Source organism: Cucurbita pepo, chromosome 10, assembly GCF_057944985.1.
Source record: "Cucurbita pepo subsp. pepo isolate OVF chromosome 10, ASM5794498v1, whole genome shotgun sequence".
NCBI classification, from domain to species: Eukaryota; Viridiplantae; Streptophyta; class Magnoliopsida; order Cucurbitales; family Cucurbitaceae; genus Cucurbita; species Cucurbita pepo.
In genome coordinates, this window is record NC_141807.1 from 8,013,670 (window position 1) to 8,038,691 (window position 25,022).

The following is a 25,022-nucleotide window of genomic DNA, read 5'->3' on the forward strand; positions in this document are numbered from 1 at the left end:
TTTACAAAGTTTGCAGGTTCAGTAGGGGTAAACATGGCTGAGCTTAATCATCTTCTTTACAAAAAAAAAAACTTATCCTATTGCATAGTTTCTCATCCAGACTGGTGGTCTCTTATTCCTTGCCTTATTCGAGCTAGGAGAGCTTGCTTCAACCAAAGAGCCAGATGAAATATTTTCCTCTGCAGTATTTTCATCTGCCGCTTCTATATCTTTATTTTCATCTGCCGTTTCTATATCATAGAGTCTGTAAGCTTTTGACTCTTCACTAACTCCCAGCAAAACATAACTCAAACTCTTATCATCTAGCTTAGTTCTCTAAGCTGCCTCCTCTTTTTATCTCTGAATCAACTAAAGCTCACAATATTGTTCTTCTTTCTTCCGCTGCAGCTCCAGAACTAATCGTCGCTGTGCTTTTTCTACCCTTCTTCTATTCTCTTCCAGCATTTTATCTAGCTCTTCTCTCTCTTTTCGTGCTTGTTTTTCTTTTTGTCTTGTAGCAGTAAGAGCGACTTCTTTCTCTTTCTCAAGCTGCACATCAACATCATCAAACAACTTCGTGCGACCTTCCTTTATTCGCCTCTGTATTTCTAATTTAGTCTCTTTAGAGTTTAGCCTTTCTTCAACATTCTTCTGAATTAGTTCTTCCATCCTCCTAGTTGCATCTTCTTCTAACTTCTTCAACTCTGTTTCACGCCTTTTCTTCTCTTCTTCCTCTTTCTTAAGCTTCTCTATGGAATGATTCCGATCAGTGGATGCACGACTAGGACTGGAACTGGACGATTTGGGGAAAGGAGATAACGAGGAAGACCTACTTTTGCGTTAGCGGCTGAGGGAACTTGAACGGCTGCTTCTCTTGGAATTGGTAGTGGAATGATAGGGGAAAGAACTTGGGTCCCTTATGCTTCTCTCACTATGGCGATAGGAATTGAAGCGGTGAGTGTACGACAGAGACCTTGAACCACTTTTCCCCATAAGTTTCAATTGAGTTTGAACAGCTACTACAGGCTGAGATATAGCATGCAATACGAACATTCGATTCAAAGACATATTTGTCTCCATGATTAAGCCTCTCTCAGGATGAAACACCTTGCATGTTCCATTTTGAAACAAAAAGGTAACCCCTTTGCTTGCAATTTACCAATACTCAACAAATTGTTCCTCAGGTCTGGCACATAGAACACTCCTGTGATTATCATTATGATTCCATTCACTTCTAGCAGTACATTACCCTTTCCAGTTACAACCATGCTTGAGTTGTTGCCCAGCTTCACTGAATCTCTGAAACTTCCATCAAAATCTGAAAAATATTCATTCTTCCCACACTTATGATTGCTACATCCCGAGTCAAGAAACCACATATCTTCTCTATTGGCCTTATTCATATTCACGTAAGCCTCAGCGACATCTCTTCTTGACTCTCTGCATAGTTTGTCTCCTTCTCCCTGCTTTGACATTCCCATTGAAAATGTCCTAGCTTGTGACAGTTATAGCACTCCACTGTGGCCTTGTTGAAGGTTTGTCTGCCTCGTCTGGTATTGCTTTGACATTCCCATTGAAAATGTCCTAGCTTGTGACAGTTATAGCACTCCACTATGGCCTTGTTGAAGGTTTGTCTGCCTCGTCCCCTTCCTATGCCTCTAAAGCTTCCACGACCTTGACTCCTTCCTCCAGCAGACTGCACAAGTGGACTCTCCATCGACATACTTTTATTATGACACACGTAGAAGACTGCTGCTTCTAGTTTTAACTAGTTTAGGGCATGACTCTGGTACCAAAATGTTAGGAACAAAAAAAGAAAACTGGAAAGATCAGAAGAATCGGGAGAAATCTCTCATCCAATTGAAGAATGACTAAATCAAATCTAATTCAAATAACTAGATAAAATCTAATCCAAATAACTCTATCAAATCTAATTCTTACAGTTATCATATCTATTTGGTATAATATTTATGTCTCGTATCTATATCTCATTTTTATTTTTGTGACTCTGAGATACTTTGCTTTTATAAATAGATATCTTCACGAAAATAAGTTTATGTTGAGATGGAGAATAAAAATTGACACTTAAGAACGTTGATACTTGGGACTTTGATTCCTCTTGGTGTGAAGCTTGCATCTTGCAATTACTTGTGTAGACAATGTGTTTCACTTAAAATTCACTCAAGAGAAAATAATCAAATAACGAATCATATTTGAGAGAGGATAACTTTTTTTTTTTAATCTTCGAGAAATAAGAAAGAATAAAAATTAAAACATGGCAGGAATGACCTCTTCTTGAATCTTTGTTTTGTTCTCCTAAATGTATATAAAAAAAATAAAAAATAAAAATCTTATATATTTTTATATACAATTTAAGTACCTATTTAATAAAACTTCATCCAAACTTCTACTCATAAATTTAATTATTATTTGTATACAATTGTTAATATGTAAGAAAATACACGTACAAAATGTCTATACTATTGGTAATACACTAGTCTCGGTTGTTTGACTAAAACAATGCAACCATTGCCCAAACTAAAGAATTTGATTCGAGGCTATCTCCTAATAGAGTGAGGCTCAATTAGACTTTGTTGTAAGATTCGACCATATCAATTTGAATAGTGTTCTCCAACTATAAATATTGAACTCCAAAGTATTCACGAGCAAAGTAAGTTTGTTGAAACTATCTATAAAAGTGTTCAAAAGTGAGTCGTGGAGAAGATTTGCCTTAAAATCTTGTTCCAATTAAGGATTTCAATGATGAAGAAGTGCAAGCTATTGGAAGGTTTGCCGTGTAAAATTTCAAAGGTGATAGATATAATTTAATTGTCAAGCGTGTGGTGAATGATCTTTTCAGTCCCATATAGGCCTTGACCCCAAATTTTATAGTATTGTGATAGAAGCTATAAATGACAATAATATTCATTGGTCAGATATTGCAATTGTGAAGAAGTTCCGTCATATGCATCTACCGCCATCCTATAAGCTCTTATCTTCATCCTATAAGCTCTTATCTTTTGACGAATTCATCAAATTCCCTCTTCACAAGTAGCAGTATAACTACTAGATTGCTTTCTTTACTTACAATAAGTCCTCTCTCTATATGTCCTTGTGGGACATTACTCTCTTTTATCTATAAAAATGGCATAGCCATAATGATATAATAATCCTTATATAAGTATCTTTTCTTTTTCTCTCGTACCCACGGATACATAACATGTTAAATTAACTCATACTTAAGAAAATAATTTCTCTCTTTTGGAGATGCGTTCTTTACTTACAATAAGTCCTCTCTCTATATGTCCTTGTGGGACATTACTCTCTTTTATCTATAAAAATGGCATAGCCATAATGATATAATAATCCTTATATAAGTATCTTTTCTTTTTCTCTCGTACCCACGGATACATAACATGTTAAATTAACTCATACTTAAGAAAATAATTTCTCTCTTTTGGAGATGCGGGGTATCGATCCCCGTACCTCTCGCATGCTAAGTGAGCGCTCTACCATCTGAGCTACATCCCCACAATTTTTGCATCACAAAACCCTGAATTTCCCGTCATCAATAATAGTGAAAATGAAGAAATATTGCTACCCAACATGTCATGAATAAGGAAAAATTTAAAAGAAATAATATATTTAATAATAGATAGTCCTATTTTGGGAGGTGCAGGGTATCATCGATCCCCGTACCTCTCGGGTATTAATCGAGCGCTCTACTATCTGAGCTACATCCCCATGATTTTTACATCATAAACCCTAAATGTCCCATCATCAATAATAGTGAAAATAAAAAAAAAATCAAAATATTAATAACAAATAGTTTGGATTGGTGATGCGGGGGATCGATAATTGTGAAAATGAAAAAAATATAATAACAAATTAAATACTTTCTTTTGGAGATGCGGGTTATCAATCCCCGTACGACTCGCATGCAAAGCGAGCACTCTACCATCTAAGCTACATCTCCACAATTTTTACGTCACAAAACCCTAAACGTCTCGTCATGAATAATAGTGAAAATGAAAAATATCGCTACTCATTATGTCATAAATAAGGAAATATTGAATAGAAATAAAATAGTAATAATGAATAGTTTCTTTTGAATATGCTAGGTATCGATCCCCGTATCTCTCGCATGCTACAATCCCACGATTTTACATTTTACATAAAAAAAACTCTAAACTTCCCGTCATCAATGATATTGAAAATGAAAACTATCCCCGCTCATTATGTCATTAATATGGAAAATTTTAATTGAACTAATATATTTAGTAATCGTTTCCTTTGTTGATGCATGGTATCGATCCCAGTAATTCTCACATGGGATGCAAACGCTCTACCATCTAAGCTATATCCTCAAGATTCTTACGTCACAAAATCCTAAACATCTCGTCATCAATAATAGTGAAAATAAAAAAATAACGCTATTCATTATGTCATAAATAAGGAAAAATTGAATAGAAATAAAATAGTAATAACGAATAGTTTCTTTTGGAGATATGGGGTATCGATCCGATCCCCGTACCTCTTGCATGCTAAGCAAGCAATCTACCATCTAAGCTACATTCCCACAATACTTATATCAAAAAACCCTAAATGTCCCGTCATCAATTCCAGTGAAAATGAAAAAATATCTCCGTTAATTATGTCATAAATAAGGAAAGGTTGAATAGAAGTAAAATATTAATAACGTATTTCCCATCATAAGCTACATCCCCACAATTGTTGCATCATAAAACCCTCAAATTCTCATCATCAATAATAGTGAAAATGAAGAAAATCTAGAGATGCAGGGTATCAATCCCCATACCTCTCGCATGCAAAGCGAGTGCTCTACCATTTAAATCTAGAGATGCAGGGTATCAATCCCCATACCTCTCGCATGCAAAGCGAGTGCTCTACCATCTAAGCTATATCCCCACAATTCTTATGTCACAAAGTCCTAAACATCTCGTCATCAGTAATAGTGAAAATGAAAAATTATCCGAGCTCATTATGTCCTAAATAAGAAAAAATTGAAAAGAAATAATATATTTAGTAATCGATTCAACTGGAGATGCAAGGTATTGATCCCCGTACTTTCCACATGGGAAATGAACGCTTTACCATTTGAACTACATCCCTATGATTCTTACATCAGAAAACCCAAAACGTCCCTTCATCAATAATTGTGAAAATGAAAAAGTATCTCTGCATATTATGTCATAAATAAGGAAATATTTAATAGAAATAAAATATTAATAATAAATAGTTTCTTTTGGAGATGCGAGGTATCGATCCTCGTACCTCTCGTATGCTAAGTCGTACCTCTCTTATGCTAAGCGCAGCTACATCCCCACAATTCTTGCATCACAAAACCCTAAATTTTTCATCATCAATAATAGTGAAAATGAAGAAATATCGCTACTCAACCTGTCATGAATAAGGAAAATTTGAAAAGAAATAATTTTCAATAATATATTTAATAATAGATAGTTTTATTTCAGAGATGCGTGGTATCTATCCCCGTACCTCTCGCATGCAAAGCAAGCGGTCTACCATTTGAGCTACATCCCCACGATTCTCACGTCACAAAATCCTAAACGTCTCGTCATCAATAATAGTGACATGAAAAACTATCCCTGCTCATTATGTCGTAAATAAGAAAAAATTGAAAAGAAATAATATATTAGTGATCGATTCATTTGGAGATGCAAGGTATCGATCTCCGTACTTTCCACATCGGAAGCGAGCGCTCTACCATCTGAGCTACATCCCCACGATTCTTACATTAAAAAATCGTAAACCTCCCGTCATCAGTAATTGGGAAAATGAAAAATATCTCCGATCATTATTTCATAAATAAGGAAAGATGTAATAGAATAAAATATTAATAACATAGTTTACATATGTGTCACTTGTGTTATTTTAATGTATTTATTTACTTGGTAAATGTCTTTCATACTACAATCTCTTGAAGGGGCATTTTGAGAATCGAACTTTCATAGCACTAGACCAAATGCCCTTGTTATACCACTTGAAACGTATGTATGAAGCCTAATGCCCTTGTTATACCACTTGAAACGTATGTATGAAGCCTAATGCCCTTGTTATACCACTTGAAACGTATGTATGAAGCCTTAGGCCTAGGTATTAAGGTCGTATTGCAGGAAACACGTGAAGTCCTTGGATGTAGAATTTGTCTTGGAGAATACCTTGGATGTAGAATTTGTCTTGGAGAATAAAGCCTTGGGATGAGATGTTAAGAAAGACTATGAGTATTAAGAGCATGATGGTAAGTGTAAAATGTCGAATATGAAGTTAGGTTGATTTCAAATATGAAGTTCTTAGATAAGAAAAGATTTAGACATAGGGACATTTCAAGAATTGAACTCAAAACCTCTTGCACCCCAAGTGAGAATCATACCACTAAACCAAATGCCTTTTCTTGAACACCAAATATTTTTAGCTTCTACTTAAATATATATTTCTCTTAGTAGGCTATAAAACAAAAAGTTGAATCGTTATAATATACAAGGGTTATCAAATAAACCAACAACCCAACAACCCAACAAAAGAAACAAACTAATCAATTTTGGTTGGATTGATTCGGTTCAGTTCATTAGTTTGTTTGATTTAATTTTTCTATTTTGCCTCGTATGACAAGAAAATAAAGTTGTATTGAATGCACCTTAGTTTCATTTAATGTTGTGTTGTTTTCTCAATCTCATTTTAATTTTACAACATTTTCTTATTTTATATTAATTTACTTTTATTTTTATTTGTTTTCACTCTCAATTTTAGTTTCTATTTGAGTTTTGATCCCTTAAAAGTTGGGTGGTGGCAGATTGGTATCAGCCAGATTTTAAATTATATCGATTTTTTCTTAGGATAAAGAGTCGTATATCTCTATGACTCAGCTCGATGACACGTCTCTCCGCGACCAAGTAAGCAGTATATGATATGTTGTAAAACTTGTATGAATTTATTGTATGTTTTGATTTTCGTGGTAGTTATAAAATGTCCTCGGACATTAAAGAGTGAACGTTAACTATATAAGACAATACTGGATCAACGTTATATTGTCTAGATATGGTGAGGAGGAAAAGAGTGGTCATGAGATATCTGACTAGCCTTATGAAAACAAAGAGTTGTCGTTGCAAGGGCGAGACCTCTAATCCATGAAATTTTGGTACTAGAAATGAAGAAACTGGAGATGGTCCCAACGTCTGTATGGACCATTTCCAATCGCACTTTCTTTGGTTTCCTGACAGCGTCAACCAGATTAACCCTACGGCGTGACAATCCTTGAGCTTCCACTCCTCCGTGGTCATGGTATCCAGCTTCACCCCCAAAATGGGTTCCTGAATATCTTTCTCGTACAGATAATCTTCAATCTGCATCTTCTAGAAACTGATATCGAATCCATCAAACTTTTCAATTCCAGTCTTTGAACTTTCCATCTTCACATATCGTGGTGAATCTCTCCTCGCTCTGATACAAGTTATTAGAATCACACAACAATGCACACACTTGATCTAAATGAACACAAAGAACGTGATAGAGAAAATATAAGAAGAAATATTGACTAATGGTTTTGTATTAATGACTTCTGGTATGCAAAGAGAGGATATGGAGAATGAGAAATGTACATTTAGGAAGCACTGACTAATGGGTATACATATGATTTCAGTTTATTATATATAGCTTCACTACATGTAACCGCCTCATATATATAATTATTTAGTATATATATCTCTATCAGATTTTTACTATAAATAGTCAGCCTTCATATCCAACCTTCTAGAGCCAAAATAGTCAGGGATTGACATCCTGATAGAACATAAAGTCATGTACATGCCCCTAGAAAAATGCCTAGTAGTAACGGAGTCTAACCCAACGATCATTCAGACAAACATCCATCAACCAAGAGGGGTGAAAATGATGACGATAGTACAGTTGAGAAAGAATCTTAGCCATGATGAATCTACACTTGCTGCCATTGTTGTATTTGAAAAGGGGAGCTCAAGTGTGCCAACCTCAACAAAAACTTTATTGCCACTACATGAACACCACGACCCAAAACAAGAAGGTCAAATAGTGGGTTTTAACCTCACCAAGAGAGATAAATCACAAGATTAGTTTTATGTCGCCTACCACAAATAGATGTCATGTGGCTGAGCCTGAGCTAGTTGAATTCTACAAATAGCAAAATGTCATGTTCACAGTCGAGTTTATTTGACCTGCAAAGGCTCTTGTCAGTGATCACTCAAATGCTTGGCAATGCCACCAAGCCAACACCTCTACTGAAGAAGGGAGACAAAAACAAACCACTAAAGCAACACATGTTCACGCAAAAATACCATCCAGACGGATGTAGAGAAGGGTCGACCACGATAATTTCAAAGCAAATAGAGAGTTATGATAAGTTAAGGTCAGATCAACTTTGAGTTCAAAGCAACAAGAACCAAAGACTGGTGCGAAAATTCTATGGACTAGTCGAAGTTATCCACAAGATTAGGAAGACATCATATAGGATTCAATTGCTTCTATCGATACAGACTAACCCTGTTGTCCACGTCAGTAACTTGAAACGTTATTATTCCGACCAAGAAAACATCAAGTAAAAGTAGGTGGTATGACATCATGCAAAGAAGAAATTGTTTCAAGCGATGAAAGTAGGATAAACACCAACAGAGAAGACTTGATGAGTTAACAAACCGAGAAGTGATTTTCAATAGCTCCTAGTAGGTTGGAAAAGACTCCTCAATACTGAGATCAGCTAGAAGTGCGTCAGGAGACCCAAAGTCAGCCTCATCCTACAACGTTGAGTTTATGAAGAGCCGGTTGATAGAGATATTGACAAATTGTGTAAGGACAGATGTCGCGGTCATGATTGGCCGAGGCATGTTGCCTATGGCTGCATGTTAGATGTCTCAGCTATTCTTGTAAATGATTTGTGATTCATGGTGGCATGCTCATTCCAAACACCTTTTACTTGCTTTCATCTTAGATAGGCTTTTACTATTATTGTTGTGCCAATACAGGGTGTATGATTAGCCCTCAAAATCATATCTACACCCATCAGGACTAAAATATCCCAAAATGTACTATAGGAGAACGTGACCAGTTGTTGTTTCTTCACTTTTAGCTTATAACATTACTTTATTTGAAATTGTTTTTAACGTATTTCCTCGCTCACGTTTTCTAAAATATTTCTTCTAAATGTGATTCGAGCATACACTGCTATTGTTCGTTCAGTCTAAATTTTGCATGGTTGACTTGTTCATTGGATTAGAACAAATGTCACATAATCATTGTCTCACTACTGTAAGAGTGCGATTGTGACACTTGTCTTCCGTTTAGTTGTGGGCCGCATCTTCTGACTAGTTACGTGAGTTTGGCCTGGAGCATACGTGTAGGTTGAAAAAGAAATGGTTGGATGCTGATTGCAAATAAGGGTTGGGCCACGGAAGGTTTTTTTTTTTAACACATATGGACTATGGGCTAGTGAGTCTTGAATTTGGGTTCGTTTGAAAAAATTTGGTTCGTTTTTCAGTTCAAATGAACCCAAATTAAACCTACTAGTTCCTTCTTCCTTGCACGACTCACTCCTATTCTCTGTTCTATCTCTTCTTGCTCTCTGAAACTTCTTTAAAGTCTATTGTTCACCGATTATTTGGGAGCATCTTCCTTAAAAGGATTGTGACCACAGATGACCTATGTAGAAAATTTGTACCCCCTGTCCTAAAACATTTAGTGGATAACATACCCAAAACAGATGCGCTGACCAGACTGCGCTACACCTCGTCTCACCACCCCCCCCCCCCCCCCGGAGCAAATGGATCCATCCAATCGATGAACACTCAAACTCGCCCATCCTTTTTGGCACAGGGACGTGAGAACCAATCTGAGTAATCTACAGTGGGGAGACCCCTTAAAGCAACAAGCGAGAATGGCTAGGTTGATAGCAGGGTTAAAGAAAAGGCGAGTATGAAAAGACGTATCGCATAACTGTCCCTGTAAGCAGCTTCATTCTTTCTTGATCTATGAACCGACTTTATGAAAAAAATCAGTCTTTCGGCTGAAAGTGTGACTGTTGGGTATAGATAAGCAGGACCTCTTGGTTCGAGGGAAACCAGAGATGTTGGTTAGGAAAGCTAAGCAAGCAAGTACAGGACGGACAAAATGCACATACAAATTGATTGACATGATCCCTCTCCCTCTCTCTTTGGCTAGTTGGCTAGTTGCACGATAAGCGGAAAAGCATACCAGGTAGGGAAAGAAAGGCTGCTCGATCTCTTGTAAGGCACACCCTCAACGACGAGCTCACCAGGCAATGCTATAAGTCCAATAGAAGTCCAAGATTTCATCTACTATGGACAAGGAAGCTCTTGGGGGAGCTAACATGAAATGAGAAATACATCGATTACGGCAACTAATAGATAGCGAACTTTTTGGTAGAAACTAAATGATCCCTTGGCTCGGGCAAGAAAAGGAAAAGGTAGTCGTACTCCTACCTTTTCCGTCGGATGATAGGAAAGTTTGAGCTGAATGATTGAATCACACCTGGTAAGAAAGGCGCGCTTAGCAGGTTTCTCCAAACGTATAAACAAAAAGAGGAAGCAACCGGTCCTAAAGAGGTCAACGCATACGTGCTTTTTCCTTTCGTTTAGCGAGATAGCTTACCAGCTCTTTCGGCTTATAGCAGCAGTATGAAAAGCGAAATCCTCATCCTGAGTCGAGTCTGCATTGCCATACGAATCAACATCGGCCAAACCAAGAGCTACTATTTTTTCTTTAACGAAAGCGGATCTAACAGTTTCGATAAAACCAACCTCTTTTAAAGAAGGAGTCGCTCTGCCTTGATCACCGTGGATAGATGCAGCTCCCACTTTACCTTTGCCTATCGTGAAAAGGAAAGTTCCCTCACGATAGGCCCTCCCAGCTCCCGAACGTCTTTCTATCAATCGAGAGAGGTATAGAATAGTACAACAAACCAACAAGACAAGAATGGACTCATAAGATGAGCGGTCAGGGAAACGATTTCATTTGTGTTATCCGCCAAGGAAATGATCAAGGAATTCTCTATACACGGCTGAGAGATGACCGTATTGTTGCACATCCTGAGTAAAGTACCGTAGGCAAGCGAAGCTTTTGAAAATGAAAGCGTGTAGAACTCAGATACACTTTCTCTTCGATTCGTAAACTTCGGATCTGATCATCATTTCGTCTCCGGGTGACTAAGAGAAAATTTAGGCCTGGCGTGCATCTGATTCGGTCAACAATAAGGTACAAAGCGGATTGATAAAATGGGCTTGAAATTCCATTGTCGTTAGGTCGAAGATCTCTACTTGGTTTAGTGCACTTTGGTAGTTGCGAATGTTGCCGTAATCGAATGTCTTTCTCATTCGACATTCTCTGTTACCAAGCACTCATACTCGCCAGGGTGGAAGAGACAGTCCGTGAGCTAATTGGGTTTCGAGATTGCGTATACGTGAAAAGAGCTCGCTTTCGACTTTCTCCTCGGTGTTTTATGCTCGGTTCTGGTTCAGGAAAGGGTCTCATCTCTTTCATTGGAGCACATTGATGCCAAAGGAGTCTTTGGAACTGGTGGAGAGGCTATGATGACTTCAGGCTATTCAAATAGCATGGCTGATACCACAAAGAAAGTGTATCTAAGTCATACTAGTGGAATAGATTTTTCATAATAATTATCTCGATATATGATACCAAAAACCTGCCTGATGACTGATAAGGTAAGGGGTTTCAAAAGACAAAAGAATGACAATTCTACGTGTGATAGAAAAGGAGATCTTTTTTTTTTTAGTGTGCGTGGTTCGCCTGCCTTCCTGACCACGGATAGGCTTTGGGGATTTGCACTTCGGCCCCTTAGAATACCACATCAAGGTGACAGGATTCGAACCTATGGCTCTCTGAAACTTCTTCATCGGTTATTTGGGCGCATCTTTCTTAAAAGAATTGTGACGACAGCGGACAACATGCCTGCCTTCCTGACCACGGATAGACTACGGGGCTTTGCACTTCGGCCCCTGAGAATACCACATCAAGGTGACAGGATTCGAACCTATGGCTCTCTGAAACTTCTTTATCGGTTATTTGGGCGCATCTTCCTTAAAAGGATTGTGACAACAGATGATCTATTTGACGACAGCGGACAACATAATGAAAGCGCATCTTCCTTAAAAGGATTGTGACAACAGATGATCTATTTGACGACAGCGGACAACATAATGAAAAGTTCCTAGAAAGAATACAATAGAACAATTTCTGTAATGCTCTTTTTGAAGTCACAACATAATGAAAAGTTCCTTTCCTAGAAAGAATACAATAGAACAATTTCTGTAATGCTCTTTTTGAAGTCACAACATAATGAAAAGTTCCTTTCCTAGAAAGAATACAATAGAACAATTTCTGTAATGCTCTTTTTGAAGTCACAACATAATGAAAAGTTCCTTTCCTAGAAAGAATACAATAGAACAATTTCTGTAATGCTCTTTTTGAAGTCACAACATAATGAAAAGTTTCTTTCCTAGAAAGAATACAATAGAACAATTTCTGTAATGCTCTTTTTGAAGTCACAACATAATGAAAAGTTCCTAGAAAGAATACATAGAACAATTTCTGTAATGCTCTTTTTGAAGTCACAACATAATGAAAAGTTCCTTTCCTAGAAAGAATACAATAGAACAATTTCTGTAATGCTCTTTTTGAAGTCACAACATAATGAAAAGTTCCTAGAAAGAATACATAGAACAATTTCTGTAATGCTCTTTTTGAAGTCTAGAACAATTTCTGTAATGCTCTTTTTGAAGTCACAACATAATGAAAAGTTCCTAGAAAGAATACATAGAACAATTTCTGTAATGCTCTTTTTGAAGTCTAGAACAATTTCTGTAATGCTCTTTTTGAAGTCTAGAACAATTTCTGTAATGCTCTTTTTGAAGTCACAACATAATGAAAAGTTCCTAGAAAGAATACATAGAACAATTTCTGTAATGCTCTTTTTGAAGTCAGTCACAACATAATGAAAAGTTCCTAGAAAGAATACATAGAACAATTTCTGTAATGCTCTTTTTGAAGTCCGGCCCCTTCCAAGAATATGTTTCATTCAGTATTCTCATCTTCTTGATTCAATGTTTAAAAACCACATTTTAAATCATATTATCTTGCATAATTCATTTTGATATAATTTTGTTGGGGGCATTTTGAGAATCGAACTTGAGACCTCTCACACCCAAAACGATAATCATACCACTTAGACCAAATGCCTTTATAGTAGATTTATAATTCTTAGTTGCTAGTCTATATATTTTCCGTGCCTCAATATATGAAAACTTTATAGAAGTTTAAGATGCATTGCCATGCATTCCTTTGGGTCAGGCCCCATTGATAAAAGGGGCATTTCGAGAATCAAACTCGAGACCTCTTGCACCCAAAGCAAGAATCATACCACTAGACCAAATGCCCTTATTAATGACTATATATTAAGTTTTTTATGGAATGTATCATCATTATTTCATCTATTTTCTTTGTTAATGAAATCCATGAGCAATTATTATTATATCTTTTAGATCTTTTAGATCTAGACCGCTGTTAAATTATTTACATAGGGTTTGCGATAATTACGGTAGAGAGAAGAAAAAAGAATAGAAGTTAATTACTGTAGAGAGAAGAAAAAATAATAGAATTACTATAGATAGAAGAAAAAATAATAGAATTACTATAGATAGAAGAAAAAATAATAGAATTACTATAGAGAGAAGAAAAAAGAATAGAAGTTATTTTTATTTTCTAGAAGTTAATTATGGCAGGGATAGAAGAAAAAATAATAGAATTACGATAGAGAGAAAAAAAAAATAATAGAATTACTATAGAGAGAAGAAAAAATAATAGAATTACTATAGAGAGAAGAAAAAAATAATAGAATTACTCTAGAGAGAAGAAAAAAGAATAGAATTACTATAGAGAGAAGAAAAAAGAATAGAATTACTATAGAGAGAAGAAAAAATAATAGAATTACTATAGAGATAAGAAAAAGAATAGAATTACTATAGAGATAAGAAAAAGAATAGAATTACTATAGAGAAGAAAAAAGAATAGAATTAGAGAGAAGAAAAAATAATAGAATTACTATAGAGATAAGAAAAAAGAATAGAATTACTATAGAGAGAAGAAAAAAGAATAGAATTACTATAGAGAGAAGAAAAAAGAATAGAATTACTATAGAGAGAAGAAAAAAGAATAGAAGTTATTTTTATTATTACTATAGAGAAGAAAAAAGTTTTTATTATTACTATAGAGAGAAGAAAAAAGAATAGAAGTTATTTTTATTATTACTATAGAGAGAAGAAAAAAGTTTTTATTATTACTATAGAGAGAAAATAATATAGAGATAAGAAAAAAGAATAGAAGTTATTTTTTAGAGAGAAGAAAAAAGAATAGAAGTTATTTTTATTTTCTAGAAGTTAATTACGAAGTTATTTTGGAGTTCTTATTTTTTATTTTCACAAGTAAATGATATTAAGAGCATTATCATTAAATGATAATATACTTGGTTGAGACATATATGGTGGAGTACACAAGTAAATGATATTAAAAGAGCATTATCATTAAATGATAATACACTAGGTTGAGACATATACGCGATATTAAAAGAGCATTATCATTAAATGATAATACACTAGGTTGAGACATATACGCGATATTAAAAAAGCATTATCATTAAATGATAATACACTAGGTTGAGACATATACATAGGGGCATTTCGAGAATTGACCTCGAGACCTCTCGTACCCTAAGCGAGAATCATACCACTAGACCAAATGCCCTTTCTAAAAAAAAATGCAACATTTTTAGCTCCTACTCAATATATTTTTTTCCGTCAAGTTTGAAATCTATTTTCTTAAGCTGTTGTTGGACTATAAAACAAAAAGTTGATGGTCTAGTATTTTACTTGTAAGTAAGACCCAAGTTCATATTTAGAAATTTTCTTTACAATAATAAATAGACCCAAGTTCATCTTTGTTGTTGTCTAATTGTGATTTTGCAAAAAGCTTAACTAATATGAAATATCGAGGTAAATCAAGAATATATCCTACACGTCATTCAAGATGACAATAAAATTGAGTTCAATTGAACGCAGTTTTAGTTTCATGTTTAGTAGGTTCAAGATGAAGCATAATTGTATTAATGATATTAAAGAGAAATTCGTGTTTTATTAGAAGAGACCAACTTCATTTAAGGTACTAGGAGTTTAAACTACTTCCATTGTAATTTCAATCACTCCACAATGATTACAAATTTAGGGTTGGCTAATTGGACATCAATTATCAACTTTAGGTTATAATTTAGGTAGTAGCCATTATAATATTGATAACTCTCTAAAAGTAGAGTTCTATCAAGTCATTTTATAGTTAATATTGCACCCTTATTCACAATTTTCTCATTTATTACCCATTTATTCTACTTAGTGAGCATGAAATCGTTTATTGCGGTCTAACATGAAAAAAAAAATGATTTGGCATAAATCGATCTTAATTGTATATTTAGTTGAGTTATATGGTAAAATTTCAGACATCTATGCTAAACCATGTGGGAGTAGCAAATTTGGAAACAAATGGGGGATGACATGAAAATTTTAAATCCACATCATCAGTCCAAGTGGGTCATTGACTACCCAATGAGGAACATCCTATGTGGACTACTTATTCCTTTTCAGCCCTAAAGGGGAACCCATGCTCAATATAAAAGAAAAAGGAAGACCAAGAGGAGAGAAGCCACATTTTGGGGGAGAATATCGAATTACACAGCAGCAGCCTCTGCTGTGAAACCAGAGAAGAAGAAGAAAACACTAATCTAGAAGCTGTCGACAGCAGAAAGAAAAGGAGACCAACAAGGATTGATTAGGGCAAAGAGGTGGACGTGAGAGCTCAAGAGAAGGGAACTTCCATTGACGAACGGCAACAAACCGGGATAACTCTCTATTTCCTTATTCTCTTTGCTTATTCCATCAATTTTACACGATGAAGATGCGGATTCCTCTGTTTAATTCAGTTTGTATGGAGAGTTAAACTTAATAGGGGAGGCGAGAGAGTTTTATATAGTTTAAGTATGTTGACGATATGATTTTAGTTTATTAAAGAGTTGTTGTTAATAGCCCTAAGCAATGCTCCTAACGTTCTATTAACCACCTTAGTTTGCTCGTTAATCTGAAGATGACTTGTAGTTGAAAACAATAATTTGTTACCCAATTTATGACTTAATATTCCAAAAGTGACTTAAAAATTTAACATCCCTATCTTTTTTTGTGCAGCAAACATTGACAACATTGACTACAAAACTTATAAACTTCGTGCTTCATGGCAAAGGTCATATGGATCGTGATGAGCATTTTCTCCCATATCTTTGTTTCCCTAACTAAAGTTTTCCAATAACTCCCAAACTTCATTACCTTATATAACCTCTTGGGATAAGGATTCATATAACATTTCATAAAATAAGATCTACCGATGAATTTCATAGCATTTGAAGGTCATCTAGGTCATGAACCGAAGGTAAATTACCTTAGGGGCACTATGGTCATTTTACACCATTTCTTCGTTTACCTACTTATCCTTATCCAATGACCACCAAATTTGACTTCTGACCTCAACATACTATAATATGCTCTGTATTAAAATTTGATAGGCAGCGGAGCTCATATAGTGGGTTATTTTAATGTTACTTAAATCTCGAGCTATTTGATCGGTTCAGGGTCTTAACTCACGGTTCTTTGGATTTTTCTTTCATATATCCTTAATTCATACTTGGTTTAGGATTCATATGAAAATCCAAGCGATTTCTACAAGTATTTCTTAACAAAAAATCCAAGGTGGCTACTTGCCTCGTCGTCGACGTTTGGGACGTCCATTCTTGAGCTTCCAGTATCTAAATTACTTCAAAATTTCCTTCCACGTACTCCTTATTGTGTCTAGTTTCTAAAACCATAAGATTTTCTATGAGAATCGATCTGGAATGGGGTTAAAATCGAGAAAACCCGAGAAAAGGTCAAATTTTGAGTTGACTTGGACAGTTCAGTTGAACTGGCCATATCATCGTTTTCTTCCTCTGAATAGGAAGAAGATGCGCATTTTTCGCGTCACCGCCATCTGAAACTCGGCCTGTACAGCCACATTTACAGCGTTTCTCTCCTCGATTTCTTCGTGAAACTTAAAGATGGGTATTACAAGGAAGGGCTAGTGATTGATTTGATACCTTCTCGTGGATCGTAGCCTAAGATATTCGCTTCCAAAGTTCATCCAAAATCTGATTTATCGCCGGAGATAAAACAAAGGATTTCTTATTGGGTAGCCGATTCTAGGGGTTTCAAGGCCCTATTTCTTCATCGAACCTCTTCCATATCCTTTCTTCAGGCTAAAGGAATTGGTTTGGAGGAACGTCTTTGAATGTAAGACTTTAATTTTAAAAAATCGTTCTCGGTATGCAACTCACTCGAAACGCCAAATTTTTCGATCTCTTGGGTAGCTTGTTTTACGATGTTTCCTCTCTCGATTCCTTCATCAAGTTTACTCAACTTCTTCCTCTAAAGCTAGAGGATCCTTAATTTGAAGGAAAAGAGATCGTAGATAGGAATTCGACTCTTATCCCCAATTTAATTTTGAAACATATTTCCTTCAATTTGACACGCTCTCGAGGTTACTTTTCTTTGTGGTCTTCTTTGGAAGCATTCCTTGGAGGTGTAGAAACTGATTGGAATCATTCTTGCTCGACGAATCATCATGTATCCTCGGATTGGATTTTCAAGTTTTTCTTGAAGTTCTTCAATGGTTGATTGAATTGGGGGAATGGTTTCTAGGGTCTTTCAGCACTATATTCCTTCATAGAACTTGTGGGTAATCTTGTTGAGAAACGGTAGGAATAAGTTTGAAGAGAAATGGTGGAGGATTGCTCTCAAATTTCGAAGAAATCTGAAAGTAGGACACCCATAATCTAAACGCTTATTGCCCTCGATTGGGGGATCGTCCTTTCTTGATTCTTATTCCGTATTGTTTCTCCTACTTCAGATTTATAAGAGGAGCTTAAACCGACATTGAGAACTCCAGATTCTTCGTTATTTAGAAGTTTGAAGAGAAATGGTGGAGGATTACTCTCGAATTTGGAAGAAATCTCAGAGTAGGAGACCCACAATCTAAACATTTATTGCCTTCGATTGGGGGATCGACCTTTCTCGATTCTTATTCCGTATTGTTGCTCCTACTTCAGACTTTATAGGAGGAGCTTAAACCAACATTGAGAGCTCAAGATTATTCGTTATTTAGATATCGAACTTTGTAAATAATTTTTCGGAGATATCAACTCCGATCATAGCCTTACCGACCTTGGCTTTGCATACTAGTCATTGGATGTGATGATCCGTGCGTGTTCGTTCTAGATCATATCAAATTTTGGAGGAGATCCGACGGTTGAAATTTGTGTTCGAAGGATTTTGCTCGGATGGTCACGGTAGATGCTCTGATTCTAATTAGAGTGGCATTTCTATAATTATCCATTCTTCTAGGGGTATTTTGGTAATTTGCCACTTTTCGAATATTTTATTATTATTTTTCTCGAAAAATCCATAAATTTTCTACAAATTCGTGATTGCTTTTTTATGATTTTTGGCTTATTTTGAATCTAGAGAAGAACAAAAAATACTAGATTAAAAATAGAGGTTAGTCCATGGCCCACACTCCAAAGTCCACTCTCATCCACGACCAACTCTTAGTTACTTGATAAAAAATGATAAACATGGAGTGAGTAAAACTTAGTAAGTAGCCTACTCGTAGGTTCTTAATGGCGACCTTAAGCTAGGATATTACTTCTTGTTATGTTTTCAGGATCTTAGAACTTAGAGGTCATCGTGTCATGTATCATATACTGATCCTGAAAACCTTCCGCTAAAATAACCTTCAATTTTCTCCCCATGAACACATGAGTGGTGTCATCATAATCATGTAATCCTACTGGTAAATCGTGGTGCAGGACATCTCGTTTAGCTTATGGGAAAGGTAGGCCTATCATAACATCCAGCTCATGATACATATTCCAGGACATCCTACCTAAAGAGGAATAGGGGCCTTTTAGTACACATCGTAATGCAGATAATGGTTACTTATGGGTATGGATTCTAGCAACTTATTTAGCATGTTATTTACATAGTTCTAGGTACTTGGTACATGGATTATTGATGAACCTAGGTTTATACATAATGTCATGGGTTAGGCTTTAGGAGTTGAGGTTTGAGCTTAGGAAAACATTAGAGGGTAACCTAACGTGGACTAATTCGTGTGAAAACCTACTAGCACTTTGAGGACCTCTTTCCTTCACCAAACTTATGGGTAAACTTATTTAGAAGGTGCAGGAACAAGTTTGGAAATGAATAGTGGACTATAGTTCTCAAATTCTAGGTAAACCCATGAACACGATACCCCAAAACAAAAAACTCGTATCTCTCGATTGGGTACTCGATTAAGCTTGCTTCTTGCCCCTAATAGTCTACCCTTATTCATAATTTATACACGAATTTTCCACTACCATTGAAACGTCTAGAATTTCTATAATTTAATTCTTGATTTTTCTGAATCTTCTGCCAGAAAAGTTTTCTCCGATCGGGGCCTTTCTTTTTTAAGCAACTTGTAATTCTTATTCTATAAAAAAATTAATGATTCGGGAAGTTTATACAAATTAGAAAAAGTACCATTTTCTCAATGTTTTTTCAATTTTACTTGTTCTTTACTTCTAGATACAACCTAGTAGGGATTATACACTGTCTCTTATTGGAGACCTTGAGTGTTGCAAATTCTCCTCTCTTTTGAAAACTTTCAGTCATCGAAAGTGTTTATTCTAAAATAGGTCAAGGTATAAGGTTCTTATTTTTCTTCTGTTTCCCAAGTGGCTTCTTTTACTCTATGATTCTTCCATAGGACCTTAACAAGAGAGATTTCCTTGTTTCTCAATCATTTGACTTTCTTGTCTATTATTTGAATCGGGTCTTCTTTATACGTTAAGTCATCTCTCAAGAAGAGAGTTTCATGAGCCAGTACGTGCGAACGATCTAGGGTATACTTCCGTAGTTTGGATACATGAAAGATATTATGTACCGCAGACAAGTTTGGGCATTGCCCGATTCTATAGGCCACAGATCCAATCCTTTCTAATATCTCAGTTTAAGAGTAGCTCAGTTGGGAGATTGTTAGACTGAAGATTTGAAGGTCACACGTGTTTTATCCACGTTCAACGCACCTAATACAAGTTTATTACCTGACTATACAATCTAAAAACATAACTTGCTTATTCAATCTAAAATTAGTGATTATTTCTTTTTTAAAAATAATGAATTAGCGGAAATACCTTTACTTATGAATTTTCATTGTGAATATTAGCAGGGATAACTCTGTTGGGAGAGCGTCAGACTGAAGATTTGAAGGTCACGTGTTTGATCTCCACGTTCACCGCACCTGATTCTAGTTGCATAATCCGACTATTCAATCTAAAATTAGTCATTATTCCTTTCTGAAATCTCAATGAATTATCGGAAATACCTAACGTGTTCTAGTTCACCGCACCTTAAACAAGTTGGATAACTTGAATATCTTATTAAAAATTAGTGATTATTTCTATTTAAAATTTCAATGAATTGCGAACCTTTACTGATGAATTTTCATTTTTAATGTTAGTGTGGATAGCTCAGTTGAGATAGCGTTAGATTGAAGATCTGAAGGTCTCGTGTTCGATCCATGTTCACCACACATGGTTCACGGTGCATAATTTGACTATTCAATATAAAATTAGTGATTATTTCTTTCTAACATTTCAATTAATTAGTGGAAATACCTTTACTTAAAACTTAAAAACTTTCATTTTTAATGTTAGCGGGAATAGCTCAGTTTGGAGAGCGTCAGATTTAAGATTTGAAGGTCACGTGTTCGATCTCCACGTTCACCGCACCTGTTTCTTTTTGCATAACCTGACTATTCAATAAAAAATTAGTCATTATTTCTTTTTAAAATCTCAATGAATCAGCGAAAATACCTTTACTGATGAATTTTCATTTCCAATGATTGTGGGGATAGCTCAGTTGGGAGAGCGTCAGACTGAAGATTTGAAGGTCACGTGTTCGATCCACGTTCACCGCACTCACTTTGTTTAGGTTGTATAATTTGAATATTCTTTCAAAAATTAGTGATTATTTATGTTTAAAATATAAAATTAGTGATTATTTATGCATAGCTCAAGGAGAGCGTCATATTGAATATTTAAAGGTAACGTTTGATCCACGTTCACTACATTAGCGATTATTTCTTTTTAAAATCTCAATGAATTAGCAGAAGATGGCTTAGTTGGGAGAGCATCAAATTGATTATTGGAAGGTCTTGTGTTCAATCTGCATTCATCGCACCTTATAGTTTTATGAATTTTTATTTTTAATGTTAGCGGGGATAGCTCAATTGGGAGAGTGTCAACCTAAAGATTTGAAGGTCCCATGTTTAATCTCCACCGCACCTGTTTCCATTTGCATAAGCTGATTATTCAATAAAAAATAAACTAGTTATTATTTATTTTTAAAATTTCAAAGAATAATGAATTAGCAGAAATACCTTTACACATGAATTTTGATTTTTAGTGTTAGCGGGGATAGCTTAGTTCGGACTGAATATCTGAAGGTTACATGTTTAATCCACGTTCGCCGCACTTGGTTTACGTTGCATAAGTTCTTTAAGTTGCATAACTTTATTCAATCTAAAATTAGTGATTATTTCTTTTAAAAATATAATGAATTAGCGGAAATACCTTTACTTATGATTTTTTTTTTCAAATATTAGCGAAGGTAACTTAGTTTTGAGAGCGTCAGACTGAAAATGTGAAGGTCACATGTTCGATCCACGTTCACCGCACCTGATTCAAGTCACATAACTTCACTCGTGACTATTCAATTTAAAATTAGTGATTATTTCCTTTTAAAATATCAATGAATTAGCTAAATACTTTACTAATGAGTTTTCATTTTTAATGTTAGCCCGGATAGCTTCGTTGGGAGAGCGTCACTAAAGATCTCAAGGTCACCTGTTAGATCCACGTTCACTGCACCTGATTCAAGTTGACTAAGTTGCATAATCTTGCTATTCAATCTAAAATTAGTGATTATTTCTTTTTAAAATCTCAATGATGTAGTGAAAATATCTTATGCATCACTGAAGATCTGAAAGTCAAGTGAGAGCATCACGAAGATCTGAAAGTCACGTGAGAGCATCACGAAGATCTGAAAGTCACGTGAGAGCATCACGAAGATCTGAAAGTCACGTGAGAGCATCACGAAGATCTGAAAGTCACGTGAGAGCATCACGAAGATCTGAAAGTCACGTGTTTGATCCACGTTCACCGCACCTAATTCAAGTTGACTAACTTGCATAACCTAAATATTCAATCTAAAATTAGTGATTATTTCTTTATAAAATTCTTGATTATCTAAATTTAGTGATTATTTCTTTTTAAAATTTCAGAATTTTCATTTTTCAATGTTATAGGGGATAGCTTAGTTGGGAGAGCTTAATATTGAAGATTTGAAGGTCAGGTGTTGTTCGACCACCACACCTGATTCTATTACTATCTTATCTAAATTTAGAGATGATTTCTTTTTAAAATTTCAATGAGTTAGCGTAAATAATTTTATTGATGAATTTTCATTTTAATGTTAGCGTGGATAGCTCAATTGAGAGTGCGTTTGTAGATAGCGTGGATTCCTAATTCTTTATTTTACTATAAATGCTCTATAAGACATTTAGTAAAATGACTCATTTTATTGCATGGAACAATAAAATTGATCTTTCCTTAGAATTGTCAATACATTCTACTTTCAATGTTGCTAAGTTGAGTCCTTCTGATGTAGGTGATGATTTTTCTTATTCGAGGACGAATCCTAAAGAGGGGGATGATGCATTGCAGCTAACGTAACTCTCAAGTTGCATTGCAGCTAACCCATTTTTTATACCATTCACCTTCGAGAACTACCATAGTTTTGCATCGTCCATGAGATGCATTGCAGCTAACGTAACTCTCAAGTTGTATGAGAAAGTTCCTGTAGCCCTCAACTCTCAGGTCGTATGATAGAGTTCTTAGAGCTACCGCGACATTTCGAGGTGTTCGATCGTGTGGTTTTTTCTTCAAAAGAGTCAACATCAAACGTCAGGTCTTTAATTGGCAACCCATCAAGGGGAGCGTCGATTGCATCGATTCCATCAACGGTCTTCCCATGAGTTTATGGTGCATGACCCATTTTTTATATCATCCACCTTCGAGCGCCACCTCCATGAGATGCATTGTGGCCAACGTAACTCTTAGGTTCTATGAGCAAGTTCCTGTAACCTTCAAGTATTGTTCTACGTCAAAAATAAAGCTTTTTAATTCCTTAGCATCCTGGTTCCCATTTAAGGGTTTGTGTTTTTGGATTTTCAGTTTGTTAAGCCCAACATGAGCTTGGCTTGGGGTGTGGTTCTCTACGACCCTCCTTGTCAAACTCACTCTGGTGCTCATCTCAGTCATCTCAGCCATGATGGCGTTCAACAAAAGAGACCTTGAAAATGACCGGATTATCACATTAACCATTTGAATGACCTCAACCTCACTTGTTGAAATTGAACCAAATATCTATGACATAACACTATTAAAGGTTCAAAGTTCATAAAAGTCTTTTTAATCTAGGATACTATTGAACTTGACCATTATAGTGCCTCTCAAACCAAGTTCATAAATTTTTTTTGAATTTAAGATACTATTGAACTCATCCATTATAGTGCTTCTCAAACCTAGGTAAAGTTTAAATATAATTTGTGACAAAAGATGAAACTATAAAATAAACGAAATAAGAACATAAAATTTCATTTTCGAGAATCAAACTCGAGTCTCCTCGATGAAAGCCAGATCTTCTGTGTAATGTCTAACTCTTCGACACATTTTTTTTTATGTGTGTGATAGAGTTCTCAGAGATACCGCCACGTTTCTTGTTGATTGATCATGTGGCTCTTTATTCAAAAGAGTCAACATCGAACATTAGGTCTTTGATTGGAAACCCATATAGGGGAGCGTCGATTGCTTCAATTCCATCAATGGTCTTCCTATGATTTTTTGGTGCATGACCAGTTTTTTATACAATTCACCTTCAAGCGCCACCATAGTTTTGCATCGTCCATGAGATGCATTGTAGGCCAATGTAACTCTCATGTCCTCTGAGCAAGTTCCTATAGTCTTGAAGTATAATATCAAAACATATTAACGTATTTGATATGTTAAATATTAAAATAATTGATGTGTATCATAAACATTAAATAAAAATATATATTTGAAATTTGAATGAGATTCATATTAATTAAACATATATTATGATATTCTACGACATTTTAATATTATTGAAATAAGATATTATATCTTAATGTATTAGGTATTCAAATATATAATTTGACAAAAATTATCACAAGTTCACTTTAAATAGAACCCTAGGGTTAAGTCAAAAAGCATCGAACACTAAATACTGTGACATTTTAGGTGATATTTTGCAGAGGAAGCTGATAAGGTCTTCAAAGAGCATGTGGTCATGTCTGGCATTTTATATTAACAACATGGTGAAAAGAAACGAGAAATTCTGATACTGGTAATTAACTACAAACCTTTGAATAAGGTTTTAGAATAAATAAGATATTCAATCCAAAACAAAAATGATTTGATAAAAAGAATTTAGAGTCAAATGTTTTTATAAAATTCGACATGAAATTGTGATTTCGGAAAATTCTAGTTTCCTAAAAGGACAAATATAACATAGCATTTAATGTCCAATTTAGAAAATATGAGAGGAACGTCATGCCATTTAGGCTAAATAACGCTCCATCCGAATTTCAGAAGATTATGAATGATATTTTCAATCCTTTCAAAAAAATTCGATAGTTTATATCGATGATGTGTTGATATTTTCTAAAACCATTAAGATCAACACTTTAAACAT

The 25,022-nt window shown here is 35.2% G+C and overlaps 3 non-coding genes across 3 annotated transcripts; 1 reads left to right on the forward strand and 2 right to left on the reverse strand.

Annotated features, from left to right (window-relative positions):
- Positions 1-3,437: 3,437 nt before the first annotated feature.
- Positions 3,438-3,510, reverse strand: TRNAA-AGC (transfer RNA alanine (anticodon AGC)). The gene has a single exon. It is a non-coding gene; the product is annotated as a tRNA-Ala (tRNA).
- A 9,876-nt stretch (positions 3,511-13,386) lies between these two features.
- TRNAP-UGG (transfer RNA proline (anticodon UGG)) lies at positions 13,387-13,458 on the reverse strand. The gene has a single exon. It is a non-coding gene; the product is annotated as a tRNA-Pro (tRNA).
- A 7,634-nt stretch (positions 13,459-21,092) lies between these two features.
- On the forward strand, positions 21,093-21,165 carry TRNAF-GAA (transfer RNA phenylalanine (anticodon GAA)). Its single transcript has one exon. It is a non-coding gene; the product is annotated as a tRNA-Phe (tRNA).
- The last annotated feature ends 3,857 nt before the right edge of the window (positions 21,166-25,022 follow it).